The sequence below is a fragment of the Salvia hispanica genome, chromosome 2 (assembly GCF_029641045.1).
Source record: "Salvia hispanica isolate PSC_SH4W2 chromosome 2, Shi_PSC_v1, whole genome shotgun sequence".
NCBI classification, from domain to species: domain Eukaryota; kingdom Viridiplantae; phylum Streptophyta; class Magnoliopsida; order Lamiales; family Lamiaceae; genus Salvia; species Salvia hispanica.
This window is the reverse complement of record NC_142693.1, coordinates 43,407,978-43,425,562: the sequence shown is the minus strand read 5'-3', so window position 1 is coordinate 43,425,562 and position 17,585 is coordinate 43,407,978.

Below are 17,585 nucleotides of genomic sequence, written 5' to 3'. Positions count from 1 at the left end.
AGACGGCATCGAGACAGCGTTGCGGCTCCCGTCTCGTCTCGACGAGACGAGATGTCTCGACGCCCGACGCGTCCCGGCGAGGCAAGTCTCGAGCTCGCGAGACACGCGCCCGGCGCCACGTAGCGCGCGCGGGCTGCTGGCGTGACGCCCACTCGCCGACCCGCGAGTGGGCGTCGGATTTATGACGTCATAATTCAATTTTTTTTAAAAAAAATCAGATTTTTCAAAAAAATAAATATTAAAATATAAAACGGTAATATTTTTAATTTTTTTTTTTTTTATATTCTATATATACTCTTCTCCATTCTCCATTTTACACACAAACACACATTTATTCTCTCATCTTTCTTTCTTTCCTCTCCAATCACTTCTATAAAATCATTCCTTTATTTTTTTCTTCTCCCAAATTTAATCAATTATGGATCCATTTGAGCAAATGCGTCGAATAATGGAAGAATCGCTAGAAGCAGATCGACGTAGGGAGGAGGAAGCCGCCACGCCTCCTAGGCGACGCCGGACATACATCCACCGTAACCGGGAGGAAGCCGCCGCAAGGTTGGAACGTGATTACTTCAGTCCGAACCCGGTGTGGGGAGATATCTACTTCCGTCGCCGTTTCCGTATGTCACGCCCGCTATTTTTGCATATCGCGAATACATTGGCGGCACGGGAAGAGTTCTTCAGAGAAGGGTTCGACGCTGTTGGCCGTCCTAGCCACACGACGCTCCAGAAATGTACTGTGGCGATCCGTCAGCTTGCTACTAGACAAACGGCGGATGCGTTCGACGAATACCTGCACGTCGGAGAATCCACTGGGCGACTTTGTTTGTTGAACTTCTGCAAAGGCGTCCGGGCAGCCTTCACCGCCGAATTTCTGAAGAAGCCAACCACCGCAGATTGTCAGTTTCTGCTCCGTCTTCACGAACAAGTGCACGGATTCCCCGGGATGCTCGGGAGTATCGATTGCATGCATTGGCAATGGAAGAATTGCCCTGTGGCGTTGAAGGGGTCATACACGAGCGGCCACAAAGGCACCCACCCCACCGTTATACTCGAGGCCGTCGCCGACTACCGGCTATGGATTTGGCATGCGTATTTCGGGGTCCCCGGCTCGAACAACAACATCAACGTGCTCAACAACTCCGACCTCTTCGCTGAAGTTCTGAATGGTAAAGCGTCGGCCATCAACTTCGTCGCTAACAATCGCCAGTATAAAATGGGGTACTATCTTGCCGACGGCATCTATTCGAAGTGGCCAACCTTCGTGAAGACGTTCAACAGGCCTACGGACGAAAAGCAGTCTCTTTTAGTGCAGAAGCAAGAGTCTGCTCGCAAGGATGTGGAGAGAGCGTTCGGGGTTCTCCAAGCTCGATGGAACATTATCAAAGCCCCGGCTCGACAGTGGTTTATAGAGAATATGGTCGACATCATGTATACGTGCATAATCTTGCACAACATGATTGTCGCCGACGAAGGACCTGAGGCGAGAACTTGGTTCGACCCTGAAACCCCGGGAAGCTCAACCGCAAGTAGTCCGCCTCGAACGGGAGTGCATCCGTCTTTGCAAGAGCGGTTGTCTATTCGGGCAAGGACAGGTGATTCTACCGCCCACGCCCAACTCCAGGAGGATCTAATGGAGCACATTTGGGCAAAATTTGGCAACCATTAGATGATCGTCACTAGAGAACTCCTTCTTCTGCTTCTTTGCCTCCATTTTTTTTTTTTGAGTTTAAGTGTGCAATTGTAATTTCTAGTTTTTTAATTATGTCTTTTTTATTTTTTTATGTATTTTAAATTGTAATTTTATTTTATTTATAATGAAGTGTGTTTTATTAATTGAATTTGTTGGAATTAAAAATAAAAAATGAAATTGAATGAATAGTTAAGAGATGGTTAAGAGATGGTTAAGAGATGGTTAAGAGATGGAGGGTTGCAGGTGTTGTCTCTTAGTTAAGAGATGAGCTGAAAAGTACAGTGAGGCCCATGACTAGTGAAGAGATGAGACGGTTAAGAGACGGATAAGAGATAGCGTTGCGGATGGCCTAAAAAAAGTAAACTGCGTGAATATACTTTTCTTACGTATTGAGGTGGGACCCATTCTAATTTTGTAGCGTATAAATTCTAATTTTTGTAAAAAAAATTTATATATCTTTTGCATTACTAATCGTGCATTAAAACTTGTGTCCAACAAAAATTGACATTCGTGGGATAGAGGGAATTACAACCTTTTTTTGTTAAAAATAAAAATGAAATGGGATAGTCAATTGGCTCCAATGGTACTTCAAAACTAATCTCATTTTTTTATTTTTGAGTAAAAAAGAGTACATATATATAGGTTTATACTAAAACAAAATCAATTTTTTTTGAAAATTTTGTGAGTAAAAATGCAAAATATAGCTAATATTCTTTTAAGTTTGAATTTAGTATAAATGGTTAGAGTAAAATCATATTTGATGTGACATTTATACTACTCCCTCCGTCCCGGCTAAGATGACACATTTCTTAGCCGGCACAGGATTTTAGAAATTGTTGGTTAAAGTGTTTAATTGGAGAGATAAAAGGTGGGTGTAAGTATTCATATAGAGAGAGAATGAAAGATAAATATTTAATAGGAGTGAGAAAAAATGGTTGAATGTATTAATTTGAGAGAGAGTATCCGAAAAAAGGAAATGTGTCATCTTAGTTGGGACAAACTGTTGGTGCACGCAGCGGAAGAGCATGTAAATAAATCACATAATAATCAGATCTATTTAGCAGATTATTTAGACAAAATCTATTCGCGTAATTATCACATGTATCATGCTCATAACTTGAATTAATCATGCTTTAAGAATATTGAAAACCTAAAACATGCTTTTCTACGGAGTAGAATAATACCTAATTAATTCTCCAAAGAATTGAAGATGGCTAGCGACTTCTCCACGTGTAGCTTTAAGTACTAGACCACAAATCTTCTCTCTGGTTCCCGAACTGTACTCTAATATCAGTGTGGGCTGATCTTACTAGAATACTAGGACTTAAATAAAGAAGACAGAAGAAATCCTTTTTGGAATAGGACTCAAATTCGAAATCTCCTACAGCTGGGAGAGATCGAAATTTTCGAAAATTGCAATATGAGATATTGTGTATTTTCTGTCTCCTTTATTCTCCTATTTATATTAAGTTCCTTTTGGGCCCAGACAGGGATCTATGGAAGGCTTTGGATATGGGCTCATCCAATTTACTTTTTACTAATTAAATTGAACCCACAATTTAATATAAGTTATAATTGGAATATTACGAGCAGCCACTACAGAAGTAATATTGAACTCTCCCCATCCAAATCCGAAATTATAAGTAATCCGGGTTTCCGTTTATCTTTCATTTCCCGTGCTTAAGATTAATATGTCCATTAATTAATTAATGTCTGCTATTGACTTAATTAATTAACTTCTTATTAATTCCAAGAGTGGACTTAGCATGAAACACTCATTTATTATTCATAGAGTAATCATACTCCAACTAGCTAGGTTCCGAATAATAAAACTTAGTTTCGCGCTCCTCTTGAGGACATTATCAAACGAGACTCACCTCGTGCACGATTCAATATAATAGCAATCCTAGCACCGCTAGATATCGATCACCACTGCCCAATATATCAGGATAATTGGGCTACGAAAAACCCGCACCATTTGATAAGTCAAAGCAATGCATAATCAATACCGTATGCTCAATGCTAACCTACATTGATTAAGAAATAAATATTTATCAAGACCTCGCCTTTCAGTAGATAGCCCAAGGCAAGTCTTGCTGTTAGATCCGTTCAGTGCTATACCACACCAATGTCATCTTATTTCAGTAAGGCTTAGAAATATACGGACTGACATTGCAACCTTTCTCGATGGGTAGTCTAATTCCATCTAGGTTGTGAAATTCATATTTTTCTTTGTTTAGAACTGACCGTATTACCTTAAAGTGGACGACGCCCACAACCGGTCTACTAAAACAAAGACTTAGACTTTGTTAAGTTAACTTATACATTTAAACATGCATTAACATCCATTAAATGTAAAACATAACAACATTATGACAAAAATAATCTGTTTTATTCATTGGAAAATAAAATAAGAGTTTTACAGTATTCAATCACTCGAAACGTGATTTCTAGTATACAAACTCTAACAATCTCCCACTTATACTCAAAACACTTTCGAGTATACAAAATGTGCTAACGTCTAAATCTCCCACTTAAACTGAAAGCGGATTGAGGTCTTGAATTAGTCGAACTCCCATTCCTTCAACATGGCTTTCATACGGCTTTACCGCTAACGCCTTCGTGAAAGGATCTGCCAGGTTGTTTTCTGACTCAATCTTGACCACTTGTATGTCTCCTCTCTGCACTATATCTCGAATGATATGATACTTCCTCTCTATGTGCTTGCTCGCCTTATGAGCCCGTGGTTCCCTCGAATTTGCCACAGCACCAGAGTTATCACAATAAACGGTGATGCGCTTGGGCATATTCGTAACCACACCTAAGTCCAGAAGGAAGTTCTTAAGCCATACAGCCTCCTTTGCAGCCTCCGAAGCGGCTACATACTCGGCTTCCATGGTAGAGTCTGCAATGCATTTCTGCTTTACACTCTTCCAAACTATAGCTCCACCTCCTAAGGTAAACACATATCCGGAAGTTGATTTTCTCGAATCCAGATCAGCCTGAAAGTCTGAATCTGTATATCCTAAAGGACAGAGCTCGGCTGCATTGTAAACTAGAACATAGTCCTTAGTCCGATTAAGGTACTTGAGTATGTTCTTTACGGCAGTCCAATGTCCTTGGCCGGGATTTGATTGATATCTTGCTACCATGCCAACAGCAAAGCAGATATCGGGTCTAGTACAAAGCATAGCATACATGAGACTACCAACTGCCGAGGCATATGGTATTCTTCTCATCTCTGCTATCTCAGATGCTGTCTTAGGACACATCTCTTGAGACAACTGGATGCCATGTCTAAAAGGTAGGAAACCTTTCTTGGCATCTTGCATGCTAAAGCGTCTAAGTACCGTTTCGATGTAAGATTCTTGGGATAAGCACAACATTTTCTTACCTCGGTTCCTAAGAACCTTGATACCGAGAATGTGTCCCGCATCACCCATATCTTTCATCTCGAACTGGCTGGACAACCAAGTTCGCACTGATGACAACATCTTTTTATTGTTTCCAATTAGAAGAATGTCATCTACATACAAAACTAAGAACACAACATTTCCTTTTTCAACCTTCTTATACACGCAGCTTTCATTAGGGCATTTTTCGAATCCAAACTTTTGAACAGTTTGATCGAAACACTGGTTCCATGATCTAGATGCTTGCTTGAGACCATAAATGGCCTTCTTAAGCTTCCAAACCATGTGTTCCTTGCCCTTCACTACATAGCCTTCGGGTTGTTCCATGTAGATGGTCTCCTCAAGACTCCCGTTTAGAAACGCAGTCTTAACGTCCATCTGCCATACTTCCCAATCCATGTAAGCTGCTATAGACAAAAGTATACGGATCGATTTGAGCATGGCCACTGGGGAGAAGGTCTCATCGTAATCGATACCTTCCTTTTGGGTATACCCCTTAGCCACTAGTCTTGCCTTGAAGACTTTAACTCGTCCATCGGGTCCACGTTTACGTTTGTATATCCACTTGCTCCCAATGGCAGTACAGCCTTCGGGTAGGACAGACAAATCGTAGACGTCTTTGTCTAACATAGATTGTAGTTCCGAATCCATTGCTTTCACCCATTCGCAATGATCGACATCAGCCTGCGCCTCTGCAAAATTCCAGGGATCCAGTACATTGCTGTCCGAGGAGTGATCCATACACTCACCCAAACCAATGTATCTATCGGGCTCATGAGAGACCCTCCCACTGCGGCGCGGCACTACAATATCTGGAGTATTAGTTGAAGTTTCTGGAATTGTTGTTACACTTGGTAATTGTTCTTGGTTAATGGAAGTTGAAACTTGAGTTAGCTCTTCTAGAGCAATCTCACTGCTGGACTTATGATTCATTACATAGTCTTCCTCTAAGAATGTGGCATGAGTGCTCACAATCACTTTCTGATCTCTGAGACTATAGAATTCATAAGCTTTCGTTCCTCTAGGGTATCCTATAAACACGCAAACCTCAGTCCTAGATTCCAGCTTAGTTGGATCCTTTTCCAATACATGAGCCGGACACCCCCATACTCTGAGATGTTCTAGATTGGGCTTACGCCCATTCCACAACTCATATGGGGTAGTAGGAACAGATTTAGAAGGTAAGACGTCTAAGAGATAGTTTGCAGAAAGCAAAGCATGACCCCAAAACGAAACAGGTAACCGTGCATAACTCATCATCGATCTGACCATATTTAATAAGGTCCTATTCCTTCTTTCAGCCACGCCATTCTGCTGGGGTGTGCCCGGCGCAGTCGTTTGGGATTCAATCCCAGCTACCGATAAATAGTCCAAAAACTCGGCACTTAGGTATTCGCCTCCGCGATCAGATCGCAGGCATTTGATACTCTTACCATGTTGCGTCTCTACTTTAGCCTTAAACTCCTTGAACTTGTCAAAAGTTTCAGACTTGTAGCGCATCAAATAGATGTATCCGATTTTCGAGTAGTCATCTGTAAAGGTGACGAAATATCGAAAACCGCCCCTTGCCTCGGTTGACATTGGTCCACACACATCAGTATGAATGAGCTCAAGTACTTCTTTGGCCCTATTCCCCTTTGATCTAAAAGATCTCTTAGTCATCTTGCCTTCGAGACAGGACTCACACTTCGAAAACGGTTCCTTCTCAAGACCTTTAATAAGATCTTGATCAACCATCGCATGAATCCTTCTTTCGTTGGCATGACCAAGTCTAAGGTGCCATAAGTACGTTTCATTCATTGAAGTTGAAGGTTCTTTTCTTTTCTTAGAAATTTTCGATGTAGCATTGAGTTCTGATTTACGTTGATTAAATTGTGTAGAAGTGATCGTGTACAGATTGTTTTCCATGATACCGCGACAGATATAAGAACCATCTTTCTTAATAACGCAATTGTCATTAAAAGAAATCGAATATCCATCATAAGACAATTTAGAAACTGAAATTAAATTTCTTCTAAAAGAGGGTATCAACAAAACATTCTTCAAAATCAAAAATCTATCACTAGAAAAACGTAAATAAACGTCTCCCACTGCAACGGCCGCCACTTTCGTAGCGTCGCCCAGCTGGACCTCTATCTCACGATCATGTAGCCGTCTTGTCACCTGCATCAAGTCAGGATCAAAACATATATGATCAGTTGCTCCAGTATCAATAACCCAAGTATGAGTAGATGTCAAAGCCAAACATGACTCGACTACTAGAGCATGGTGCATACCTGTAGCCTTGCCCTTTTTAGGACAATCTGGCTTCCAATGACCTTTCTCTCCACACTTGAAGCATTTTCCAGTTTGCTTCTTGTCACCCCGCTGTTTCTTCTTTCCCTTAGCATTGTTGACTGCTACTTGGTTCGGTGCCTTTTTCTTTCCTCTTCTAGCCTTAGAGCCAGAGGAATTAGGCGCGATACTCATCATAGCTACTTTAGCTTGAACCATAAGGTCCTCCGCCGACTGAAGTTCAGTCAGCAACTCTGCTAAAGTATAATTCCGCTTGTTCATCTCAAAGTTGAGCTTGAACTGCTGGAAGCTAGGGGGAAGACTCTGAAGGATTATAGTAACCTGGGACTCGGGATCGATCGTCCCTCCCAATACCTCAATCTGGTTGAGGTGACTCATCATCTCGAGGACGTGTTGCCTCACAGACGAGCCTTCCTTCATAGACTTCGTCATGATACTCCGAAAGGCTTGAGACTTAGCCGTTCGATTCTGAGTACCAAAAAGATTTGCGAGATTTGTCATGATCTCGGCGGCAGTTTCCATGGCAGAATGCTGATGCTTGAGTACTGATGACATAGAAGCCAACATGTAGCACTTAGCCATCTCATTCGCCTTATGCCACCGTCTATGCGCATCTCGCAATGCTTGGCTGGCACTAGCAGCCGGGACAGCTGGGCGTGGAGTAGTGAGTACGAACTTGTACTCTTCTGCTGTGAGAACGATATCCAAGTTTTGTTTCCATTCGATGTAATTTTGGCCTTCGAGTTTGTTTTCTTTGAGAATGGCAGAAAGAGGATTAAAAGACATCTTGACGAATTTTATTGCACTGCAAACAGAAGATTTTACTATTTGTCATAAACTTATGTAAGGAAATTGAGTAGATTAACCATAAAACTTTTCAAAATCTTACAACAGCCAAATTAATAAATTGTATCCTCCTCTGGAGGTTAATACGCATTAAAATTTTGACAATTTACTGGTCACAACACCGACATATCAATAGCTTCCTCCTCTGGAGGTCGACATATCTAATGCTGCCTAAGCACGACCATCAGGTTTAGCATTACAGAATTTTATTTCTACAACACACTCCCATAACAATGTTCATGTGTTGATAACAAAACCAAGCTATCTCATAAATTCTGATTGAACCCTGAAACTCGCAGTTCCTTAGGATTATTGTCCCTACTCTGTAGGTGGCGATAATATTAGGAACCACTTTCTAGTTCATTCTATTTATTATTTGAGAAGTCCGCCCTTATGAACTTACTGTTTTCGTAGGATTATTGTCCCTACTCTGTAGGTGGCGATAATATTAGAAAATCAGCTTCACAAAATGTGGCAGTCCAACCGATGGAGACCATATATAAACTATAAGTTCATAATTATCGCTTAGACATTTGGGTTATGGTTTTAATTAATTATCCTTTAGCCTTAAGGCAGATTAAGACTAATTAAATTCTGTTGGTATTTAATTTACTGGATAATTAAATCTTTTATTATCTTTAATATCTTAGTTTAGGAATTATTGTTCTAGAATTTAATTCTTATTCACGTCATTCTATAAGATATATCTAAAATAAAGTACATTATTTATAATCTTAATTAGACATGAAAAATTAAATTCATATAATTTCCAAGTTCAAGATTAGGAAGAAAATTAAAATATATTATTTAATGTAATCTTATATATATCTTATCTTATTATAGATTCTAGATATATTATATTTAGGAAACTATTAAATTATTCTTATCTATATCATCTAGGATATAAAATATTCATAGATATAGAAAATAATCCAAATATTCCTAAAATCTAGGGAAATCTTCCCAAAATATTTTATTTCATTAAATAATATTTATTTTTAATGATTTCTATTAATTTAGGAATTAAATAATCATTAAAATAATCTTTCGTCATTATCTTGCGATTCGAGGTTTGCACGAATCAACACGACGAAGATTTGAAGACTCCTCCCGGAGATGCTCGCCGGAGCGGCGTGTTCGCCGCCCGACCACCGCCGACAGTTCGCACCGATGGCGCGCTGCTTCCTTCTCCCTTCCGCGGCATCGCCGCATCTCCCTCCGTCAACGTCAAGCCAGAAAGCACAGCCGGAGCCGCGACTTTCCGGCGATCTCCCACTGCCCAACGAGCTCGCGCGCTCCAGCAGACGCCGCCTGCCGGCGTTGCTGCTCTCGGTTGCGCCTCGTTAGGGCTGGGTCGACTAGGATTCTAGGGTTAGGGTTAGGGTTTCGTCGGATTCTTGGCGCCTCGGCAGCTCTCGGACGAGCCACCACGCCGTTTGATCGGGGCCGGCTAGGGTTTGGCGGGCTTGGCCGGTGGCGCGCGCGAGCCCTTGCTCGCCGGCGCGTCGCCCCATGCCCGTCGCCCTCGGCTCCCACTCGATTGGCAACCCTCTTCGATCGATCATAGCGCAATTCGTCCCGGCGCAAGCGCCGACGAATCGCACATCTAGTTCGTTCGAATAATTCAAGTTCTATGATTCGAATGTTCTTGAGTTCAACATGCATAAACATAAAAAAAAATAAAAACACAAGAACATGCTTCGTAATCAATCAAGACATGCATACATGAATTTCGCGAAATTTAAATCCAAATAATCAGAGCCAAAACCTGGCTCTGATACCAATTGTTGGTGCACGCAGCGGAAGAGCATGTAAATAAATCACATAATAATCAGATCTATTTAGCAGATTATTTAGACAAAATCTATTCGCGTAATTATCACATGTATCATGCTCATAACTTGAATTAATCATGCTTTAAGAATATTGAAAACCTAAAACATGCTTTTCTACGGAGTAGAATAATACCTAATTAATTCTCCAAAGAATTGAAGATGGCTAGCGACTTCTCCACGTGTAGCTTTAAGTACTAGACCACAAATCTTCTCTCTGGTTCCCGAACTGTACTCTAATATCAGTGTGGGCTGATCTTACTAGAATACTAGGACTTAAATAAAGAAGACAGAAGAAATCCTTTTTGGAATAGGACTCAAATTCGAAATCTCCTACAGCTGGGAGAGATCGAAATTTTCGAAAATTGCAATATGAGATATTGTGTATTTTCTGTCTCCTTTATTCTCCTATTTATATTAAGTTCCTTTTGGGCCCAGACAGGGATCTATGGAAGGCTTTGGATATGGGCTCATCCAATTTACTTTTTACTAATTAAATTGAACCCACAATTTAATATAAGTTATAATTGGAATATTACGAGCAGCCACTACAGAAGTAATATTGAACTCTCCCCATCCAAATCCGAAATTATAAGTAATCCGGGTTTCCGTTTATCTTTCATTTCCCGTGCTTAAGATTAATATGTCCATTAATTAATTAATGTCTGCTATTGACTTAATTAATTAACTTCTTATTAATTCCAAGAGTGGACTTAGCATGAAACACTCATTTATTATTCATAGAGTAATCATACTCCAACTAGCTAGGTTCCGAATAATAAAACTTAGTTTCGCGCTCCTCTTGAGGACATTATCAAACGAGACTCACCTCGTGCACGATTCAATATAATAGCAATCCTAGCACCGCTAGATATCGATCACCACTGCCCAATATATCAGGATAATTGGGCTACGAAAAACCCGCACCATTTGATAAGTCAAAGCAATGCATAATCAATACCGTATGCTCAATGCTAACCTACATTGATTAAGAAATAAATATTTATCAAGACCTCGCCTTTCAGTAGATAGCCCAAGGCAAGTCTTGCTGTTAGATCCGTTCAGTGCTATACCACACCAATGTCATCTTATTTCAGTAAGGCTTAGAAATATACGGACTGACATTGCAACCTTTCTCGATGGGTAGTCTAATTCCATCTAGGTTGTGAAATTCATATTTTTCTTTGTTTAGAACTGACCGTATTACCTTAAAGTGGACGACGCCCACAACCGGTCTACTAAAACAAAGACTTAGACTTTGTTAAGTTAACTTATACATTTAAACATGCATTAACATCCATTAAATGTAAAACATAACAACATTATGACAAAAATAATCTGTTTTATTCATTGGAAAATAAAATAAGAGTTTTACAGTATTCAATCACTCGAAACGTGATTTCTAGTATACAAACTCTAACACAAACTATAAAGGAAAATGTGTCATCTTAAGCGGGACGGAGGGAGTAAAATATATCAGTGTGGTTCCATATTACAACTCATCAAACACTAATAATAATGTAGGTCTCACTATCTACTAATAATAGTACTTCTACTAATTTAACTATCTTTCTATTCATCTCTCTTACTTTATTAGTTATGACTAGTGTTAACTTCTGTTGTAACAGTCCGGATTTCTAGGGTATAATAAATACGGCGACTGCTACCAAGGCGGACTTAAAAACAATAAGAACATAGGCTATGGTTTCATTTAAAGAGATTTGATTAGAGTAATCAATGAACTATTTAAGAGATAAGACAACGGCTTAAGCAAGAAAATCAATAGATGAATAAATATCATAAACTATGCTCAAAGGTCAAGGGTTTAATGTAAATCCAACAAAACGCATTATGTCTCGATATTCTAAACAATAATGAAATAGTTCAAAAACAACGATACTAAGTTTCATATTTAGCGGAAGCAACCAAGAGAAAAGTGAAGAACATGTATGAAGACACAACTCCACTTGATGTTTCAAACGATCATATCATTATTCAATTTATTAGCTCAACACCGCCACCCGCTCGTCACTGCTCAACCTGCACAGAGGGAAAACACATGCAGGGCTGAGTATTTTAAACATACTCAGTGGACTCGTGCCAAAACATTTTAATAGTTATGTCACCCTTACCATAGTGAACTCGAGTTTGCATTTATTTAAAAGAATATCATCGAGTATCACAAAATAATTTCATGGACTGGCCAGTCAAACAATACCTCCCATTTTCTCATCAATCAACAATTTCATGGTGCGACGAAAGTGTGGCCACACTTCGCCCACGAGACCGGCCGACTAGCAAGGACGGCTCCCGATCTCCCGTGTACACTAGCCTGATAGGGTTTGCGACCCTACTCAGACCCGAATTCGTTTATATAGCCCTATAGCCTAATGGAGCGCACTCGCAAACTAGGCATCAGGCACACACAATATACAAAACAATCACAGGCATGACATAACAGTTTAATTCACCCTTATTTCCCCACTTTCATAAATTTGCAACATAAAAGAGTTTAGGAATAAAGCCCACCTCGATTCTTAGATCACAAGTATGTTCTTCTTCTTGCTATCACTCCGTGAGCGCGAGTTAACACCTTTAATTTATGTGTATCACAAGTAAGTCTCAATCATTGATCAAAATCATGCATGTTCCCAACGTTTTCCTTTTCTCATCAATTCATTTTAATATCACCATTCAAAAACAAGGTATGATTATCATATCACTTTTATTCGCATCACAACTCCAAATCAAAACATGTCACGCATGAGTGTTCTAAAACACACCCACACGCGCACACACACGGTTTCACACACACACTCACATGTGCATCCCATTCATCAATTAATTTCCCCTCCACTCAATCTAAATGCATGTGGACTCAAGAACACCGATTAATCGGTAGATGAAGAAAAGATCAAAATAAAAATACCTTTTTCGATAGAACGAACGGTAGAAAAAAAGTAGTAGCTTTGATTCTTCAAAGATTCTTGAGTTTCAACTTCAATTCTTCTCCAAAGATGAAGAAATATTGGAGAATAGTATAAGAAAATTGAGAGAGAGTGGGAGAGAGGAGAGAGACGTGATTTTGGGAGTGGGGGCGTGATTTTGGTGTTCTAGGTTTAGGTTTTGCCTCTTATTTATAGAGTGTAAGATATAATATCTTTAATTAAATAAATTAAAGATTTTGAGAAGATTTGATGGGGAAGGTGGCAGTTTTTATGGGGAGAAATAAGGAGAATTCGAAATTCTAGGCTATTTAATTAGCCTATGATTTCATTTGCATATTTTACGGAGTAGAATAAAATATCACGGAGTAGAATAAAAATAATAAATTCTCCCAAATATATATAAAAGTGGCGATTTATTGATTCCTCCACAAAGATCAATTTCAAATATTATTTAAAATAAGATATGACAAGATCTCCTTAGACATGACAAGATATGCTAAGATATTTGAATTTAATTATGGAAGAGAATAAACAAGGGATCAAATAATATAATAAAATAATCCATTCTCCCATAATAAGAGATTTTCGAAAATCTCCTTAGATAAACATAGGGATCGAAATTTTCATGGAGAAAATAAGGAATGATCGGATTTTGGATTTAATTTGGATAATTATCACAAGCAATAATTAAATCCAAGAAAAATAGAATTTTTTTCCAATAAGTAGGAGGGTCGAAATTCCATGTGAATAAATAATGCTCTTATTTAATTCTCACTCATCCCTTAGGAAAAATAATTCACCACAATATTATTTCACCCCGCATCAAAATATTCACATATTCGCATCACAAAATCCACCATTCAAATTTCACCTCCACTTCACATTTTCCAACGACTTTGACCATTCCACGGCCACGTCATATTTTCCACAGTCTTGACTATTTAATAGCCACGTCATATATTCAACAAGTTTGACTATTCAACTCCAATTCGCAATTAGGTCACAAGAGTCATGCAATAATCACTCATAATTTAATCCACATATATCATAGCATTAAAAGTATTTAATGCAAAAAAAATTTTATCTTGAAAATTAGGGTTCGAAAAAGTGGGATGTTACACCTGTGCTATGCACAGGACAAAAAAAATTTAAATAATAAAGATATATTAATTTAAAATAAAGAATATAGAGTATATAAGTATAAAAATATATTTACAGATAAAATCTAATTAAAATAAGTATTTGAAATATTATAAATAATTAAAAATATTATAAACAACAATATAAAGATATCTGTACTTCTCTCAACCCACTATCAATGAAATTAGAGTGAACTACAAAAATAGCCCATGGACTATGCATTTTATCTCGCCAATAAACCCTGGACTTTAAAAATATCCCCAGACAACCCTGGACTAAGTATAAAATTAAATCTAATATTGAAATAAAGGAACAAAGTGAAGGATGCCAAAAGGGAAGAAGAATGATAATTTTGAAATAATATAAGATTTAGTACATAACTGAAATAATATCAGATTTAAAATGTAAAAAGACCAAATTGCCCCCCCCAAAATCCCCCAAAAGGGTATTTTCGTCACAAAACAGTGAAAATGACCATTTTCGAGATAAACGCTTAGTCCAAGGTTGTCTGGGATATTTTTAAAGTCCAGGGTTCATTGGCGAGATAAACGCATAGTCCAAGGACTATTTTTGTAGTTCACTCATGAAATTATTAGTAGATGATTGTATACTGTTAATATTTGATATGAGTGTAGTAGTATAAAATAAAAGAAATAACAAAAGAGGAGATGTGTGGATGAAATAGAATAAAACATACAAAGAAAGAAAAATATAATACTACTATTTACAAAAGAAAAAAAAAAACTATTTTAACGATTAAATAGTTCACCAGTTTCGATTAATAAAACATAAGTATTTCATAAATACAAACAAAAAATAAGAAAAACAATAACAAACATATGTTTTGAAATTGCAACACAATTGTTTATAACTAAAGACATATTTTTTTAGAATTAAGTAGAGACGATTAAACAAATAAAATAAAATCACAATTAATAAATGCATTTTATCAAAATTAAATTCAATAGTATATGATAATATTTTGAAAATTATAAAAAAGAAATTGAACTTAAAGTCATAAACAAAATTATCTTATCTAGTAATAGAATAAATGAAATTGATTCCAAATTAATATATAAATTTAATTACTTAATTAAAAATAATAATTTGGACAATAAGAGCCGCCACACCCACCATCCTGCGGCGTCGTCGTCATTATTCTCCAGCAATAAGAGCCGTCGTCACCTCCCTCCCGTCGGATCGGACCGTCACCGCCCCACAACCTCAGCTTGCTGCCCTCGTCATCCATTGGTGGAGGCTTGGAGCTATCGCTGATTGCAATAAAAAAAAATCAGATAATTAGTCCACTAAAATACAGATTCAACTAATGCTGTGGGTATATATAACTTTTTAATCTTATTTGAAAATCCACTATTGCTCAATAGGAGCTACCTTTTTTCAATCCAATGATTGTCAATTCTCAAAATGACCAAAATTATAAACAAAATAGCTTCACATTTTCTCTCCAAAAATGATAAAATTGTCTTTTTCACCGAACTGTCACTTTAGATTAGTAAGATTTGTGAATTAATTCTCGTACCATTCACCTGTGCAAATTTTTTGGGGGTGGAGAGAGTATTCATTTGCCTGTAAAAAAAATTTACTTAATGAGGAAGAGAAAGAGTATAATTGTGATTATGATTATCACTATCATTGTACAAATAATATCTGGTTTTGAAAAATACCTAAACCTAACTTACAATGACATTTGTGTTACTAACAATAATAATTCTGCAGTCAATGCATAATTTATTGAATAGTACTCATTAAATTGTATGATCTTGTGGTCTAAATTTGGTTTTGATTTTGCAGTAAAATCTATACATATTTTGATCATAGTCCTTAGACGGAATATATGTACATATAACATTTATTGAAACATATCAGGCTTAGGAGAGGAAAATTATGTTAGTCTATATAGATCATCTATATATATCGTACAAATTTTATAATTGAGATTACTTGTACAAAATAAAAATTACTTTGTGTGCATTACTCAATTTAAATTAGATTTACGTACTTACAAGAGTTCGTTTGATTTCATGGGTTGGATATAGCAAGATTATTATTTGATTAATCAGTTAATAGTTTACCGCTAACCAAACCCAAATTAATTGATTGTTTACTAACCAAATACGAAAAAATATGGTTTTGGATCAGTTGTATTCCTTTGTCCTTATACAGGGCGCTCCAATTCGCTATAACTGTTTGTCGCACACACAAACTCAATATTCGAATTCACCGCTACTTAGAGCATCCACTATAGGGGCGGCGCGCCGGCTTAGCCGCGGCGGGCTACTGCGGAGGACGTGTCCGCCCCGGAGGCGGACGATTTTGTTGGGGCGGACGGGCATTCGCCCCGAAGGCGGCGTGGACGAGCCGGAGGAGAGAGAAGCGCGGCGGCCGCCGCGCCTATCTATTGTGCGGCGAAACCGCCGTGGCGGTCGCCGCTTTTTATTTTAATTTTTTTTTTTTTTTCGAATTTGTAATTATTTTTTTGGCTTATTTAAATACCCCACCAATTTGTTTTTCACTCCACACCCATTTTCACTCCACCTCCAATTTCACTCTTCAGAATTTTATACCAAATGCACAGGAGAGACGAAGATTCACCCGGCACGGAAGAATCGGGATACGGATACTATCCTTCTTCCCAGCCATCTCAGTTGTGGGTATCGAGTCCCACCCCCCGGGGATCGAGTCCCAGTCCCCCTCCACTCCAGTCGTGGTCACCGACATCCCCGCCGTGGCAACAAACCCAATATCGGTGTTAGTCATCTCATCAGAGGAATTTGGGTCGTTCGGCATTCGGAGATTATCGACCCACTATGGACTCGCCCAACCATCCGCGTCCGGATACCCCTTCTCACTCTTTCCAGCGCACCCAGACTCCTTTGTCTGATTTCGATAGGTTCACACTGGAGCAGATGATGGGGCTGATGAGTCCGGGCCTACCGGAGACCCCGCCGACGAGATGTTCCGGCGACGGCGGTGGAGGGAGGGCCGGCGGCGACGGCGGCGGGGATGGCAGCGGCAGCGGCGGTAGCGAGTCGGGGCGGGCACTACACCAAAGACGAGTCGATTGCTGTGGCGAGGGCATGGGATGCCGTCACATCAGACCCCTGTGTTGGCACCGATCAGACCGAGATGGGCTTTTGGAAGCGCGTTTTGTTGACCTACAATGAGTTCAAGCCGAGAGGCGCCAAACCGCGTGACGCGGAACAGATCCGGAAAAAGTTTGGGAGGATTCTGACACCCACCTGGAAGTTCGCGGGCATCTACGGCAACAACCTTCTCAACGCTGAGAGTGGCCGCAACGAAGCCGACGTGAAGGCTCTGTCTGTGTCCCAATACAACGCGCTATGGAAGCCTAAGTTCACCCACTGGGAGGAGTTTCTCGTTCTCGAGAACTGCTCGA